Source organism: Trachypithecus francoisi, unplaced genomic scaffold (genome assembly GCF_009764315.1).
Source record: "Trachypithecus francoisi isolate TF-2019V2 unplaced genomic scaffold, Tfra_2.0 Lachesis_group17, whole genome shotgun sequence".
NCBI classification, from domain to species: Eukaryota; Metazoa; Chordata; class Mammalia; order Primates; family Cercopithecidae; genus Trachypithecus; species Trachypithecus francoisi.
Window position 1 is genome coordinate 69,892,707 of NW_022681462.1, and position 18,286 is coordinate 69,910,992.

An 18,286-nucleotide genomic window follows, 5' to 3' on the forward strand; every position below is an offset into this window, starting at 1 on the left:
TTTATGTCTTTAATGCATGTTGTATTGATTTTTGTATATGATAAGAGATAGGGATCCAATTTCATTCTTCTGGACATGGATATCCAGTTTTTCCAACACCATATATTGAAGAGAGTATTTTTTCCCCGGTGTATGTTCTTGGTACCTTTGAAAATAGTTTGCTATAAATATGTGGATTTATTTCTGGGTTCTCTATTCTGTTTCAGTGGTCTATATGTCTTTTTACACCAAATAACATGCCATTTTGGTTATTATAGCTTTGTAGTATATTTTGAAGTCAGATTGTGTGATGCCTACCACTTTGTTCTTTCTACTCAGTATTGCTTGGCTATTTGTGGTGTTTTGTAGTTCCATATAAACTTTAGGATTATTTTTCTATTTCTGTGAAGAATGTTATCGGTATTTTCATAGAGATTGAATCTGTAGATTACTTTGGGTAGTAGGGTCATTTTAACAATATTATTTCTTCCAATTCATAAGCATGGAATATCTTTCTATTTGTGTCTTCTTCAATTTCTTTCATGAGAATGAATTTATTAAATTTGATTAAATTTATTCCTAGACAATTAATTTTTATAGCTATTATAAATGGGATTACTTTCTTGATTTCTTCTTCAGCAAGTTAATTATTGGTACATAGAAATGCTGTTGATTTATGTATGTTGATTTTGTATTCTGCAACCTTATTAAATTCATTTATCAGTATAGCCATTATAGAAAACAATATGGAAGTTTTTCAAAACATTAAAAATAGAACTACCATATGATCCAGAAATCCCACAACTGGGTATTTATCCAAAGGAAAAAAATCATTATATCAAAAGGAGACTGTACTCCCATGTTTATTGCAGCACTATTCACAATAGCCAAGATACAGTATCAGTCTAAGTGTCCATCAACAGATGAATGGATAAAGTAAATGTGATACACACTTACACACACACACACACACACACACACAATGGAATACTATTAAACCATAAGAAACAATGAAATTCTGTCATTTGCAGGAACATGTATGGAATTGAAGGGCATTTTGTTAAGTAAAATCAGCCAGGCACTGAAAGACAAACATTGCATATTCTTTCTCATATGTGGGAGCTAAAAAGATGGATCTCGTGGAGGTAGAGAAAGGAATGGTAGCTACTAGAGGCTATGAAGGGTGTGTGGGATGAACAGAGGTTGGTTAATAGGTACAAACATACAGTTAGATAGATGGAATAAGTGCTAGTATTCAGCCTCACAGTAGGGTGACTATAGTTAACAAAAACATTGTATATTTCAAAATAGCTAGAAGAGAAGATTTGAAATGTTCCTAGCTGAAAGAAAGGATACATGTTCAAGGCGATGGATATCCTAAATACCCTGATTTGATCATTACATATCCTATGGCTGTATCAAGATATCACACACACCCCATAAATATGTATAATTATTATGCATCAATAAAAACTTTCAAATATATATGAAAAAACATTAATTTGCTATATTTTTGATTCTATAATTGGGCAGCACTTTATTCCATACAATAGAATGAGTGTTCTGATGAGCCAAGAAGAGGAGGTTAGTTTTACAGACAGGAAAGGGCTGTGGAAAGCAGAAACAAACAAACAAAATAATGTGGATTGGTCACTTCAAAGTTTCCTTTCATGTAAAGGTTAAAGTAGAGGGGACTTTCTTGTCATGATGGCACTGGATCTAGGTCATTGTTGGAGACAATGTCTGGGACTCAGGGCCTTCGCAGATCACAGAAGCTGGTCTTGCACAACCTCTAAAAGGCCAGACCAGGCCATGGCTCACCCAAGGGCATGAGCCCAGGGAAGCCCTAGGTTCTTTCCTGGCATCTCAGAGGAAACCATGTCTCACTGGCTCAGGCTAGCCTTGCACATTAATCCACCCATTTGACTTTGGATCTTACAGGCTCAAGGGATGGTCTTTGGGAGCAGGAAGTGATCAGGACCCTGGTCAGATTCATATATGTGCAACTGAGCCCACTCAAAGAAATAAATGGAAAAATTATATTTTTTTTGTTATTTGCCTTAATGTCACACATTATCATTAGGCCAAAGGCTTTCTGAGGTATACGAGTGCAAAGTGATTTTTTAGTATTTTTTTTAAATTCTCTCTTTTTCTATAAATTTTAATGATGACTTGGGTATAAGACAAGATGATCCATTCTGCAGCACCAAAGGTGGGCAAGAGAAGAGGTCAGAATCTGGTATGAGACTGAAAATCACTGTGGCAACTAGCTTCAGTGGGGCAGCTGGGGTTGGTTCTGAAGAAAGTCTGTTCCATTTGTATAGCAGACAGGAGTCCATAGGGTTCCCATCAGTTAGCACTGGGAGAGGGCTTCAGAGGCAGCATGGGCTGCTGCTGGGCTGGTCTAGGGGACTGGGGAGGAGGGAAGATGCAAAGCAGAAGGGCCTCTAGACCTCAGATTGGGGATCAGGGAAGACCTATCTTCCTAAATGTGCTGAGGAATAGTTAGGAGGCAGATCAGAACAGGTCAAAAGAATAAGCACTATGGCAGAAGCTACTGTGGGTTTGGGGAAGGGGAGAGAGGATAAAGGGAAGAGAGATCTGCAGCTTGTGTGCCTACACTCTTTCTCAGAAGCCCAGGCCTGGGAGCTGGTTGGCAGCAAGAACATACAATAGGGAAAGCCCCATAATTGTCCTGGCTCCTGGCACTGGGAGAGTGACTTAGTTCTCATGGCGAGGAGCTCTCTGAGAGTATCACCTGGGCAGAAATGTAAGGAGCACACCTGGTTTTGGCCAGTCATTTCCATGTTTGCAATAACATGGCTGTGGGCTAATATCATTATGCAACTTTGTGACTTGGTCATTAAGCAATGAACAAGGTCCTATTTGAAAGCTAAGGTCAAGCTTATGAAGCAATGCCAGCTTGTAACATCGTCCATGTTAATTTAACGCAGACGAAACTGAGACATATCTTTACCATCCAGGAGTAAATTATCCCAAGCACAGGGAAAGATGAAGTAGGAATGTTTCTTTTGGTGTCTTCCATGTCTAGTTTCAGAGACCCCATTCAGTTCCCATCTCACTCTGTATCTCACCCCTAGCCTGTGCTGTATTCTCTCAGGGCCATGACCCTTCCTTTAGTCTTCCTCCATCTCTCCATCCCTCTCTCCTTCCTTCTTTCGTAAAATATATTTTTTGAAACAGTACTCATGATTTTGTTTATATGTCAATTTCAACTTTTATCATAGATTATAGGGTACACCTGCGAGTTTATTACATGAGTAAATTGCATGATCCTGAGGCTTGGGATCCCAATGATCCCATCACCCAGGGCATAAGTATAGGACCCAACAGGTGGTACTTCACCCCATGACCCCGCTCCCTTCCTTCCCCATCTAGTGATCCCCAGTGCCTATTGTTCCCATCTTCATTATTATGTGTCTTCAATGTTTAGCCTCCACTTACAAGTGATAACATGCAATATTTTGTTTTAGGTTCTTACATTAGGTCATTTATGGAGGTCATAATGCCCTCCAGCTCCACCCATGTTGCTGAAAGGACATGATTTCATTCTTTTTTATGGCTGCATAGTAGTCCATGGTGTATTTGTACCTCATTTTCTCTATCCATTCCACTGTTGATGGGCTCTTACTTCAATTCCATGTCCTTGCTATTGTGAATGGTCCTGCAATGAATGTATAAGCACTTGTGTCTTTAAGATAGAATGAATTATTTTCCTTTGGGTATATACTCAGTAGTGGGATTGCTGGGTCAAATGGTTGTTCTATTTTGAGTTCCTTGAGAAATCTCCAAACTGTTTTCCACAGTGGCTGAACTAGCTTGTGTTTCCACTAATAGTGTATAAGCTTTCCCTTTTGTCTGCAGCCTTACCAGCATCTATTATTTTCTGTCTTTTTAATAATAGCCATTCTGACTGGTATGAGATGTTAGCTCATTGTGGTTTTGATTTGCATTTCTCGAAATTATGGAATGCTGCATAAATTTGCATGTCATCCTTGTGAAGGGACCGTCCTAATATTCTCTGTATCGTTCCAATTTTAGTACATGTGCTGCGGAAGTGAGCACTTGAATATTTTTTGAACACCCACTATGTGCCAAGGGTAGAGCAGAAAGTCTCTTCTCACATGGATCTTGCATTCTAGTCATGCGAGACTTACTACAAACAAACATAGACCCATTGAATGTATTAAGTGGTAAAAGGTGCCACGAAGGAAAATGAAATAGGGGAAAGATATACTCAGCGTGGCCAGGAAACACCAGTCTGACAGGATGCTCTCTGAGCAGAGCCTTGGAAGCAGTGAGGGGGAAGCCAGATGGGTAAGTGGGGGCAAAAACAAGGGGGGCCCAAGGCCTCAGGTGGGAGCCATTCTCAAATCAGCAGGGAGGCCTGTGTGGCCACTGCTGAGTCAGACAGAGGAGGAGGTTGGAAGAGATGAGGTCAGAGGGAACTGACGGTCAGGTGGTGTGGTAAGAGCTGGCTGTATCTGACTCAGCTTCAGGAATTTGTCTTCCCAGGGTCAATTTTTCTTAGTGGCTTCTTAATTACTGAAGAAACATCAAAACTAAAATTAATGAATCTGAAGTGTCCTTTCAAGTTTGGGGGAGAAATACTCGAACAAGGGGCCCCTCCCTTCAAACCCCACAGGTATGTGCTTTTGAAAGCTTTGCTTCCCTTCTCCTCTCTAAAAGTGGTTTCCAGGCTGAGGAGCTGTGGGGGTGGCAGGAGAAGGGGGACTTCCTGCAGCAGGAACAGAAAACACCAGACTGTTCTCTGGCAATGAGCCTCCTCCCACCCAGCAGACGTCTCAGCGGGGGTGGTGAGGTAGGAGGTGGGTGACCTCGCAGTATGTGGCCTGGCCCCGCTGCCCCGCCCTCCTCACGATGGGCCTCAGCTTCTCATGGCTTAAAACCTGTTAGGTGTCAACCAGTTCTTTTTCCTGAAGCAACGGCAAGCTCTGGGATTCTGTAAGCCTTGAAAAAAATGTGCTCACAGACTTGTAGCAATCTCATGGCTCTCACTTGCTTTTCGGGAACTCTTTCACTTTACATCTGTGGGGTTAAATCACCAAAAAAAAAATTTCAGCTAAGTTTGCATGTCGAAATAAATTATTGACCATTTTGTTTTTCTACTGAAAATGGGGAACCCAAGGGGCCAAGTGGCATTTTAAAAAGCATGCATTTGACCTGTGGAACAAGAGACAGCCTTTAGTTCCGAACAGGAAAGTCAGTGGCAGTATTTAGTCAAAAGAGGGATAGAGCTCATGCTTTCTTTTCTTCCTTTTTCTTTTTTAAAGGACCAAATTCTTGACTGAAAGTTCTATTTTCATGAGGAATGAAGGCCTTTGTATAAGGAACGATCAATCTCTCCCAGTATTTTTCTTCCTTACAAAAAAAAAAATCTAACTTCTATTACCAAAAAACTACCTAAGAACTTCTGTTCTGTCTTTCTCCTTGTATGTGTTTGAGATACCAAAATTCACCCAGGAAACAGAAAGAGAAAATATCACATGAGCATCAGGAATAGATAAAAACGACTAAAACCAATAAAGCCAACTTACTGAAGAGATTCTGCCTTGTGTTCCAGATGGGCATGTCCTTGGCCTCACTTGCCTGGTGATATATTTCTACCCCTGACATCTGCCTTTTCTACTGCACATAATTGCTGCATCATCCCTTGTATCCCTTACTTGAGTTTTTAAATCCCAGACTATTTACTGGATTTTCACCTTTCTAAGCTATCACCATCTCTGTAGAAATTTCTGACATCAACTCATTTCTGGTCACCAGTCATTGCTTCAGAGTTGGTCTTAATAATCACCTTCACCTCCCCAGGGTTAATCTTTTCAATACAGTGCCCAACAGTATCCCACTCTTACACATGCTGATCCTATTCCACCAAGATAATTATATCCCAGCCCAGCCAGGGGCTAGACAATATAGTATGGAATCCCTTGAAAATGAAAGTGCTTGTGCTAGATGTGAAACATTAAAAATCAGGTGAAGATCCAGGATTTGTAATGCCCTTGATGATAGAATCATTTTGATTCCTTCTCATGGCTTATAGGAGGGAAGGACAAAGTGAGCCACCAGTCCCAACAGTAGATACTTTTTGATGATGGTTTGTACTTCATCTTCCAGGGACCAAAAGATCAGTTTTAATATTCCAGCTTCATTTTGAAGGCAGAAACAAAAAATTCTTCTGAGAATCCTAAGGGCAAAGAACCAACTGACTCTGTTTCTGTGTTACTTGATTTTCTTGCTGCCTTAACAGCCCCTTTAGCATCCTCCTCTGCTTAGGCCATTTGTTAGAAACGTAGAGTGAGAGCTAAGCATGAGAATAAAAAAGAACTATAGAGGAGTACTTTTTATTCATTATTCACTGATTCAACAAATATTTATTGAACATCGACACTATGATTAATACTGGAAATATGAGTGTGCCAAAACAGACACAATCCTTGGTTTCATGATAGTTATAATTCAGTAGGGGTGTCATACCTGAATGAAAGAATCATGGAAATAAATGTGAAATTACAAATGTTATAGGGACTACAAATGAGAGGTACATTGTGCCAGTGTGAGTATAAGTGTGAGATTGGCCAAGGAATTCAGGGAAGGCCTCCCCCAGAAAACGACAATTAATTTCAGGTTTGGAGGAGGTGATGAGGAGAAGAAGGAGCATTTAATGCGGACAGAATAGCACAGGCAAAGACCAAAGGCAGATATGCTCCCGGAAATCCAGAACAGATAGGACCAAGACAACAGAGAGGCATAGGAGACAGCAAGGAAAGCATGGTAACATGAATCAGGTAGGGACCAGCCCATGTTAATGATTTTTGTTTTCATCCAAAAAGCAATGGACAACAATTGTAGACTTCTTTAAAACTGTGTGTGTCTGTGTGTGTGTATGTATATAGACAGAGAGACACAAATACAGAGAGAGAGAGAGAGAATGAATTAGATTTGCATTATTAGATTTGCATTTCAAAAATGTAATGCTGGCAATGATTTGGAGAATGGATTGTAGCAGGGTGAGATTAGATGTGCACAATAAATTTGGAGCTATTTCATAATGCAGGTGAGAGGTGGTGGGAGCTAAAAACTGGATAGTGGGGGGGCGGAGCAAGATGGCCGAATAGGAGCAGCTCCAGTCTCCAACTCCCAGCGCGAGCGACACAGAAGACCGGTGATTTCTGCGTTTTCAACTGAGGTACTGGGGTCATCTCGCTAGGGAGTGCCGGACAATCGGTGCTGGTCAGCTGCTGCAGCCTGACCAGCGTGAGCTGAAGCAGGGCGAGGCATCGCCTCACCTGGAAGCGCAAGGGGGAAGGAAATCCCTTTTCCTAGCCAGGGGAACTGAGACACACAACACCTGGAAAATCGGGTAACTCCCACCCCAATACTGTGCTTTAAGGAAACAGGCACACCAGGAGAATATATCCCACACCTGGCCGGGAGGGTCCCACGCCCACGGAGCCTCCCTCACTGCTAACACAGCCGTCTGCGGCGATCTATCCGCAAGGCAGCAGCGAGGCTGGGGGAGGGGCGCCCGCCATTGCTGAGGCTTAAGTAGGTAAACAAAGCCGCTGGGAAGCTCGAACTGGGTGGAGCTCACAGCAGCTCAAGGAAGCCTGCCTGTCTCTGTAGACTCTACCTCTGCGGACAGCGCACAGCTGCAGTCCATTAGGGGAAAGAGCGGGGGCGGTGCAGACGCGAACGACTCTGTCTGACAGCTTTGGGGAGAGCCGTGGATCTCCTAACGCGGAGGTTGAGATCCGAGAACGGACAGACTGCCTGCTCAGGTGGGTCCCTGACCCCTGAGTAGCCTAGCTGGGAGACATCCCCCACTAGGGGCAGTCTGACACCCCACACCTCACAGGGAGGCGTCACCCCTGAGAGGAAACTTCCAAAGGAAGAATCAGACAGGTACACTCGCTGTTCAGCAATATTCTATCTTCGGCAACCTCTGCTGCTGATACCCAGGCAAACAGGGTCTGGAGTGGACCTCAAGCAATCTCCAACAGACCAACAGACAGTCCTTCTGACTGTCAGACGGAAAACTATCAAACAGGAAGGACACCTATACCAAAACCCCATCCGTACGTCACCATCATCAAAGTCCAGAGACAGATAAAACCACAAAGATGGGGAAGAAGCAGGGCAGAAAAGCTGGAAATTCAAAAAATAAGAGCGCATCTCCCCCTGCAAAGGAGCGCAGCCATCGCCAGCAACGGATCAAAGCTGGTCAGAGAATGACTTTGACGAGATGAGAGAAGAAGGCTTCAGTCCATCAAACCTCTCAGAGCTAAAGGAGGAATTACGTACCCAGCGCAAAGAAACTAAAAATCTTGAAAAAAAAGTGGAAGAATTGACAGCTAGATTAATCAATGCAGAGAAGATCATAAACGAAATGACAGAGATGAAAACCATGACACGAGAAATACGTGACAAATGCACAAGCTTCAGTAACCGACTCGATCAACTGGAAGAAAGAGTATCAGCGATTGAGGATCAAATGAATGAAATGAAGCGAGAAGAGAAACCAAAAGAAAAAAGAAGAAAAAGAAATGAACAAAGCCTGCAAGAAGTATGGGATTATGTAAAAAGACCAAATCTACGTCTGATTGGGGTGCCGGAAAGTGAGGGGGAAAATGGAACCAAGTTGGAAAACACTCTTCAGGATATCATCCAGGAGAACTTCCCCAACCTAGTAGGGCAGGCCAACATTCAAATTCAGGAAATACAGAGAACGCCACAAAGATACTCCTCCAGAAGAGCAACTCCAAGACACATAATTGCCAGATTCACCAAAGTTGAAATGAAGGAAAAAATCTTAAGGGCAGCCAGAGAGAAAGGTCGGGTTACCCACAAAGGGAAGCCCATCAGAATAACAGCAGACCTCTCGGCAGAAACTCTACAAGCCAGAAGAGAGTGGGGGCCAATATTCAACGATCTTAAAGAAAAGAATTTTAAACCCAGAATTTCATATCCAGCCAAACTAAGCTTCATCAGTGAAGGAGAAATAAAATCCTTTACAGATAAGCAAATGCTTAGAGATTTTGTCACCACCAGGCCTGCCTTACAAGAGACCCTGAAGGAAGCCCTAAACATGGAAAGGAACAAGCGGTACCAGCCATTGCAAAAACATGCCAAAATGTAAAGACCATCGAGGCTAGGAAGAAACTGCATCAACTAACGAGCAAAATAACCAGTTAATATCATAATGACAGGATCAAGTTCACACATAACAATATTAACCTTAAATGTCAATGGACTAAATGCTCCAATTAAAAGACACAGACTGGCAAACTGGATCAAGAGTCAAGACCCATCAGTCTGCTGTATTCAGGAGACCCATCTCACATGCAGAGACATACATAGGCTCAAAATAAAGGGATGGAGGAAGATCTACCAAGCAAATGGAGAACAAAAAAAAGCAGGGGTTGCAATCCTAGTCTCTGATAAAACAGACTTTAAACCATCAAAGATCAAAAGAGACAAAGAAGGCCATTACATCATGGTAAAGGGATCAATTCAACAGGAAGAGCTAACTCTCCTAAATATATATGCACCCAATACAGGAGCACCCAGATTCATAAAGCAAGTCCTTAGAGACTTACAAAGAGACTTAGACTCCCATACAATAATAATGGGAGACTTCAACACTCCACTGTCAACATTAGACAGATCAACGAGACAGAAAGTTAACAAGGATATCCAGGAATTGAACTCATCTCTGCACCAAGCGGACCTAATAGACATCTATAGAACTCTCCACCCCAAATCAACAGAATATACATTCTTCTCAGCACCACATCGCACTTATTCCAAAATTGACCACATAATTGGAAGTAAAGCACTCCTCAGCAAATGTACAAGAACAGAAATTATAACAAACTGTCTCTCAGACCACAGTGCAATCAAACTAGAACTCAGGACTAAGAAACTCAATCCAAACCGCTCAACTACATGGAAACTGAACAACCTGCTCCTGAATGACTACTGGGTACATAACGAAATGAAAGCAGAAATAAAGATGTTCTTTGAAACCAATGAGAACAAAGATACAACATACCAGAATCTCTGGGACACATTTAAAGCAGTGTGTAGAGGGAAATTTATAGCACTAAATGCCCACAAGAGAAAGCAGGAGAGATCTAAAATTGACACTCTAACATCACAATTAAAAGAACTAGAGAGGCAAGAGCAAACACATTCAAAAGCTAGCAGAAGGCAAGAAATAACTAAGATCAGAGCAGAACTGAAGGAGATAGAGACACAAAAAACCCTCCAAAAAATCAATGAATCCAGGAGTGGTTTTTTGAAAAGATCAACAAAATTGACAGACCGCTAGCTAGACTAATAAAGAAGAAAAGAGAGAGGAATCAAATAGATGCAATAAAAAATGATAAAGGGGATATCACCACCGACCCCACAGAAATACAAACAACCATCAGAGAATACTATAAATGCCTCTACGCAAATCAACTAGAAAATCTAGAAGAAATGGATAATTTCCTGGACACTTACACTCTCCCAAAACTAAACCAGGAAGAAGTTGAATCCCTGAATAGACCAATAGCAGGCTCTGAAATTGAGGCAACAATTAATAGCCTACCCACCAAAAAAAGTCCAGGACCAGATGGATTCACAGCTGAATTCTACCAGAGGTACAAGGAGGAGCTGGTACCATTCCTTCTGAAACTATTCCAATCAATAGAAAAAGAGGGAATCCTCCCTAACTCATTTTATGAGGCCAACATCATCCTGATACCAAAGCCTGGCAGAGACACAACAAAAAAAGAGAATTTTAGACCAATATCCCTGATGAACATCGATGCAAAAATCCTCAATAAAATACTGGCAAACCGGATTCAGCAGCACATCAAAAAGCTTATCCACCATGATCAAGTGGGCTTCATCCTGGGATGCAAGGCTGGTTCAACATTCGCAAATCAATAAACGTAATCCAGCATATAAACAGAACCAAAGACAAGAACCACATGATTATCTCAATAGATGCAGAAAAGGCTTTTGACAAAATTCAACAGCCCTTATGCTAAAAACGCTCAATAAATTGGTATTGATGGAACGTACCTCAAAATAATAAGAGCTATTTATGACAAACCCACAGCTAATATCATACTGAATGGGCAAAAACTGGAAAAATTCCTTTGAAAACTGGCACAAGACAGGGATGCCCTCTCTCACCACTCCTATTCAACATAGTGTTGGAAGTTCTGGCTAGGGCAATCAGGCAAGAGAAAGAAATCAAGGGTATCCAGTTAGGAAAAGAAGAAGTCAAATTGTCCCTGTTTGCAGATGACATGATTGTATATTTAGAAAACCCCATTGTCTCAGCCCAAAATCTCCTTAAGCTGATAAGCAACTTCAGCAAAGTCTCAGGATACAAAATTAATGTGCAAAAATCACAAGCATTCTTATACACCAGTAACAGACAAGCAGAGAGCCAAATCAGGAATCAACTTCCATTCACAATTGCTTCAAAGAGAATCAAATACCTAGGAATCCAGCTTACAAGGGATGTAAAGGACCTCTTCAAGGAGAACTACAAACCACTGCTCAGTGAAATCAAAGAGGACACAAACAAATGGAAGAACATACCATGCTCATGGATAGGAAGAATCAATATCGTGAAAATGGCCATACTGCCCAAGGTGATTTATAGATTCAATGCCATCCCCATCAAGCTACCAATGACTTTCTTCACAGAATTGGAAAAAACGGCTTTAAAGTTCATATGGAACCAAAAAAGAGCCCGCATTGCCAAGACAATCCTAAGTCAAAAGGACAAAGCTGGAGGCGTCACGCTACCTGACTTCAAACTATACTACAAGGCTACAGTAACCAAAACAGCATGGTACTGGTACCACAACAGAGATATAGACCAATGGAACAGAACAGAGTCCTCAGAAATAATACCACACATCTACAGCCATCTGATCTTTGACAAACCTGAGAGAAACAAGAAATGGGGAAAGGATTCCCTATTTAATAAATGGTGCTGGGAAAATTGGCTAGCCATAAGTAGAAAGCTGAAACTGGATCCTTTCCTTACCCCTTATACGAAGATTAATTCAAGATGGATTAGAGACTTAAATGTTAGACCTAATACCATAAAAACCCTAGAAGAAAATCTAGGTAGTACCATTCAGGACATAGGCATGGGCAAGGACTTCATGTCTAAAACACCAAAAGCAACGGCAGCAAAAGCAAAAATTGACACATGGGATCTAATTAAACTAAAGAGCTTTTGCACAGCTAAAGAAACTACCATCAGAGTGAACAGGCAACCTACAGAATGGGAAAAAATTTTTGCAACCTACTCATCTGACAAAGGGCTAATATCCAGAATCTACAAAGAACTCAAACAAATTTACAAGAAAAAAACAAACAACCCCATCAAAAAGTGGGGAAAGGATATGAACAGACATTTCTCAAAAGAAGACATCCATACAGCCAACAGACACATGAAAAAATGCTCATCATCACTGGCCATCAGAGAAATGCAAATCAAAACCACAATGAGATACCATCTCACACCAGTTAGAATGGCAATCAGTAAGAAGTCAGGAAACAACAGGTGTTGGAGAGGATGTGGAGAAATAGGAACACTTTTACACTGTTGGTGGGATTGTAAACTAGTTCAACATTATGGAAAACAGTATGGCGATTCCTCAAGGATCTAGAACTAGATGTACCATATGACCCAGCCATCCCACTACTGGGTATATACCAAAGGATTATAAATTACTCTACTACAAAGATACATGCACACGTATGTTTATTGCGGCACTATTCACAATAGCAAAGACTTGGAATCAACCCAAATGTCCATCTGTGACAGACTGGATTAAGAAAATGTGGCACATATACACCATGGAATACTATGCAGCCATCAAAAAGGATGAGTTTGCGTCCTTTGTAGGGACATGGATGCAGCTGGAAACCATCATTCTTAGCAAACTATCACAAGAAGAGAAACCAAACACCGCATGTTCTCACTCATAGGTGGGAACTGAACAATGAGATCACATGGACTCGGGAAGGGGAACATCACACACTGGGGCCTATCATGGGGAGGGGGGAGGAGGGAGGGATTGCATTGGGGAGTTATACATGATATAAACGTCATGCACATGTACCCTAGAACTTAAAGTATATAAAAAAAAAAAAAAAAAAAAAAAAAAAAAAAAAAAACTGGATAGTGGCAGAGAGAGATGGCAATGGAGAGAAGTGGAAGTATAAAATCAACACAATTTCAAGATGGAATGTATATGTGGGATGAGGAAGAGAGAGGTGTCAAGATGCCTATATTTCAAACATGCATAATTGAAGTGATGGTGGTATAATTCACTGAAATTTATATTACTAGAAGAAGTTCCCTATTTCATTGCATGTGTATGTGTGTGTGTTTGCACATGCAGGCAGGCCAGAGAAATCACAATATTGGTTCTGGACACAGTGAGATAGATGTGTTATTGAAACAAGTAGCAATTAGTGTGGAGTTAATCAGAGAAGAGGTCTCAGCTGAATTTATATGGTTTTGAATCATGAGTGTATAGGTGGTGAGTGAAGCATAGGGTGTAGATGAGACTGCCTAAAGAGAAAATATAGTGTGAGAAAAGATAAAATATAAGATTGAGCCATGAGGATCTCTGACATTTGGAAATCAAGTAGAGGATAATGAGTGTTAAATAAGATGGACAGAATTCCAAAGTAGTAGTAGGAAAACCTAGAGATCATTGTGTCACAGGAGCCAAGAGAAGGAAGTTTCAAGAATTTACAATAACCAGCACACAATCAGAAATTACTAGTCATGTGAAGTAGTAGCAAAATGTTACCTATAGCCAGGAAAAAAATTAACAAAAAATAGAAACAGACCCAGAGATGTTGGAATTAATAGACACAGACTTTAAAACAGCCATTATGCGTATGTTTACATGTTTAAATAAAAAGATAAAGATAATGAGTAAACAAATGGATATTCTCAGTAGAGAAATGAATATGATAATAATAATAAAATATCTAAAATAAAAAGTTCACTGGATGGGCTTAGCAGCAGAGTGGACACTGCAAAAGAAAGGATCAGTGAACCTGAAGACAGAGTAGTAGAAACTATCCAAAGTAAAGCTAAGAGAAAAAAGGCTAGAGGTAGTCTCTGTTATCTGTGAAATGGTATTAAGCATTCAAATATTAATGTAATTAAAGTCCCCAGAAAAAGAGGAGAAAAAGATTTGAGATAAAAAAGAAGAGAGATTGAGATAAAAAAGTTTCGAAAAAATATGCAGTCAAAATTTTTTCCAAATTTGATGAAAAATATCAACATGCAAATCCAAGAAGTTCAATGAACACCAAACATGAATGGAAAATGATGGCAGCTGCTTGACTTCAAATCTCCCCATGCAACTTACAAAACCCTTCAAATAAATAGAGTGAAAATAGAAAATAACATTATGGCTTTAGCATTACTAAGAGTTGGAGAATACTACAAGCTGTAAATCATCAGCAAGTAGACAAATGCACCATATTCTAACAGTTCCCTTTTGCCCACTGCTTCAAGCCTATGGGTATAGAAAGTGAAGTAGGGAAGTATTAAAGAATGGTATCAAAAATAGTAGAGGGCATTAAGGACTTACATAAGGTATGCATACTCTCAAAAGAAAGCCCAACTAAGTTAAGAAAGGCTCTACACAATTTGGAACTTGGCCGTTCACACTACCAGCTGCAGGGAAAAGATTTGAAATGAGTGAGGCCCAGAAGGGGCAGCCCTGGAGAAGCACTGCTTCTTAGGGAGAATGAGATACAGAGAAGTGGAGGTATTCCTCGGTGAAATAGCTGTGAAAGGAAAGAAAAAAGAAAAGATAAAATTAATGTTTCTAGGAAAAAAGACACAGTAGTCCTTTTCTTTTTCTTCCTAACTTCACCATCAACATCTTCCATAAAAGAAACTTCACAGAAAAGGGCAGAACTAAAAGGAGATGCTGCTGTCACATGAGGAACTCTCTCCAGAGAATGAAGAAGTACAGAAGAACAGCAATCATATCCAAATAAAATGGTTGTAAAAAGTGAACCCAGGTAACTCAACTGAAGAAAATGTTCCCTCACCTCAGGGGCGGGGCGTGGTGGGGGGAGCCGTGAGCTAAGGAAAATTGTAACATAATACTGCCACAAAAATTAATTTTCCTCAGAATACAGTTTGGAGATATATAAAAAGAATCCAAAATATACAACTGAATCAGAAATAGAAAACTCAGCAACACGAATGGATCAAGAAAGAAGAAAAGGAAGAAATGAAATGATAGTCATTGAACATAGGAAGAATATCAAAGAAAATGGCAAAATCATACCAGAAATGTAGACAAAATTATGAGGCCCACGGGAGAATAAATTTAAATGGAAATTTAGTAAAAGGCATTGAAGAAAAGCAGGAAAACAACAAGAGAGCAAAAGGGAGGTAAAGAAAGAAATGAAAAAGGTCAGAGGAAAGTGATCGAAGTGGAAGACCGGCCAAGGATGTCCAACTGGAGTTCTTGGACGAGGAGAGCAAAACAATGGAATACAACTATTATTTAAAATTATAATCCAAGAAAACTTTCTGGAAATAAATCAGGAATTGAATCTACAAGTGAAAGGGTTCTCTTGAAAAAGTTGACCTGGCATGATGATATCAGAGCCATATCCTAGTAGAACTGCCAAGCTTTAAAGAGGAAGAAAAGAACCCATATGGCCTTTTGGAGGAAACATAAAATAGCTTGAAAGGAGAAGAGGATTCGACTGACATTGGATTTCTCAACAACAACATACAAAGCAAGACGTGAGTGAAGCGCACTTTGAGAAGCTTGAGAAAATGCAAGTCAAGAACTTTATATCTAGCCGAGCGGTTCTTCAAATATTAATGATATAGAAAAACAGTTTTGAAGATGCAAGAACACAAGAATACTGTGCCCACATGCCCTTCCTGATGAATCCACTGCAGAATTAATTGTACTTTATTCAACTAAGAGCTGACTGCAGACACTTCAGCAGGAGGATTGAAGGTGGGCATTTCATATATAGATCTAGGACTAATACAAGGTTGGAGATATGGATATAAGAATGGTAGTTAGACATTGCATTTTCTAACAGAATAGAAATAGTACAATTTTTAAAATGGGAGAAGTGGGTAAGAAGAAAGTAGAATAAGATCATTGAGTTTACACTATAAGTAATAGGGAGCCAAAAGATACTATTTAAAACTGACAGGGCCGGGTGCAGTGGCTCAAGCCTGTAATCCCAGCACTTTGGGAGGCCGAGACGGGCGGATCACGAGGTCAGGAGGTCGAGACCATCCTGGCTAACACGGTGAAACCCCGTCTCTACTAAAAAATACAAAAAACTAGCCGGGCGAGGTGGCGGGCGCCTGTAGTCCCAGCTACTCGGGAGGCTGAGGCAGGAGAATGGCATAAACCCGGGAGGCGGAGCTTGCAGTGAGCTGAGATCCGGCCACTGCACTCCAGCCGGGCGATAGAGCGAGACTCCGTCTCAAAAAAAAAAAAAAAAAAAAAAAAAACTGACAGACCAGAGGGTAAAACATTAAAAAAATTTAAAGAAGGTAATAGAGTCCTACAAAGGTAGCCATTAGAACAAAATTAAACATTTTCCTAAATATCAAAAGGAATTTTCTAAAAAGGAAAGAAAGTACACAAAGAGCATTTTAAAAATAGGTTCAGTGATTAAATTCTGCCAAAAAAAACTGGTTTTTCAGTTTATTTTATACAAAAAAAGAAAATTAAATGCAAGTGGTAAGCTGCTATGCACCAAATGTTTAGCTTAGAAAAATAAAATACTCCTAGGAAACAATTTATCTTTTGTTTGCAGGACAGTCAAATAGATGTAATAGCACATCAGTTCTAGATGAGTGCTTAAACAGAACGAAAACCTAAGCATCTCAGCAGCAGCTACTTTGCACCAACCACTTACTATGTCTAGCTGCCTGCTGGTCACTTTATAGGAAGCCTTCACTGCAACACTGAGGCATTATTTTTATGGATGAGCAAATTGAGACTCGGAGAAGTTAACAATTAGCAGTAGGTCACTTCATTATAAGTGGCAGAACCAAGCTTTAAGTATAAGTGTGTTGACACCAAGGCAATATGTCTTTGCTACTTTGTGGCAGGACACTGTTTTCCTTCTGTATCTCTTTCTTTCATCAGGTTCTAGCCCAGAATACTGGCCATTTTTGAGCTATTCACCTCTGTTGGAATTTGTAAGCATTAAGTGAAATTGTGAATTTGCCTGTCGCTGACTCCAGGGAAGAGATGAGTCAATCAACTCTGAAGAATCAAGATTTCCAGAAGATCTAAAGCCCCCTTGCCTTCCTCTTTCTCAGCTACCCATCAAATAAGAGGCCCCGTTGGAGAACCAGAAAGGACATTCTCCAAGCTGTCTGAAATCCCGGTTGGTACTCCAGGCTTCAACAACTTCAGCACAATGACAGACAGCAAAGAATATCCTGGCCTTTGACAACCCCCTGCCTTCTAACATACCGAGGTTAATCAGACCCAGGACAATTTGGAAGGGGCTCTTCTGCCACAACTTGGGGAGTGGAGGATGGGAAGGCCATAGGAGCCCCAGCAGGTAGGCCACATAGCCTGAGTTATGGAACTAACTCCGGTCTGTCTTCCAAATGTTTCTGGTGTGTCAGATCTATGGCAGCCTGAGGGGCATATTCTGAAGCCATTTCCCTCCCAGAAATCTCTGACTTCTTTCAGCTTTTTGATGTTATTATACTAAGAGAATATGAACACCTCCTTCCAGCCAATGCTGTAGTTATAAAACAGTTCACCAAAGGGCCTATATTTCCTTGAGAACAAAAAGACAATGCAACAAGAAAAAGCATTTTAAAAAGATCTTCAAAAGAGGCTTGATAATTGCATCATTTAAAGGACCTCAGGGAGTCTCAATGCTACATAGGGCCTGGGACAAGGCACCTGAACTCCATGCCTTGGTGAACTGCATTTCTTTTAGCTTCTCTGCTTGGAATCACGATATCCCCATTGTATGCTGAATTTTGAAGGCCGATTAGCATTTTTGGCTCTTCCCTGCTGGCATCACCCTATTTCCTTGGGGACCCCAGGCTCTCAGCTGTAGAAGACTCTCAGACAGACACACATTGCCCCAACATACTACCCTGCACACGTACTAAACTCTGAGGCTCCTGTGGAGTTGTGTGTTGTACTCCTCAGCTCCAGACCACTGTGTCCTGCCCTGGCCTCCACCCAGT

General features: G+C 40.8%; 1 long non-coding RNA gene and 1 other non-coding gene across 3 annotated transcripts in view; one reads left to right on the plus strand and one right to left on the minus strand.

Moving 5' to 3' along the window:
• Positions 1-919: 919 nt before the first annotated feature.
• The window catches only part of LOC117062449, a 28,947-nt gene continuing 11,580 nt past the window's right edge, over positions 920-18,286 (plus strand). For both annotated transcript variants that reach the window (XR_004428379.1, XR_004428380.1), the window contains exons 1-2: positions 920-4,645; positions 17,217-17,640. This is a non-coding gene — a long non-coding RNA (uncharacterized LOC117062449). The remainder of the gene's footprint in view (positions 4,646-17,216; positions 17,641-18,286) is intronic.
• On the minus strand, positions 3,959-4,065 carry LOC117063087. The gene has a single exon (XR_004428714.1). It is a non-coding gene; the product is annotated as a U6 spliceosomal RNA (small nuclear RNA).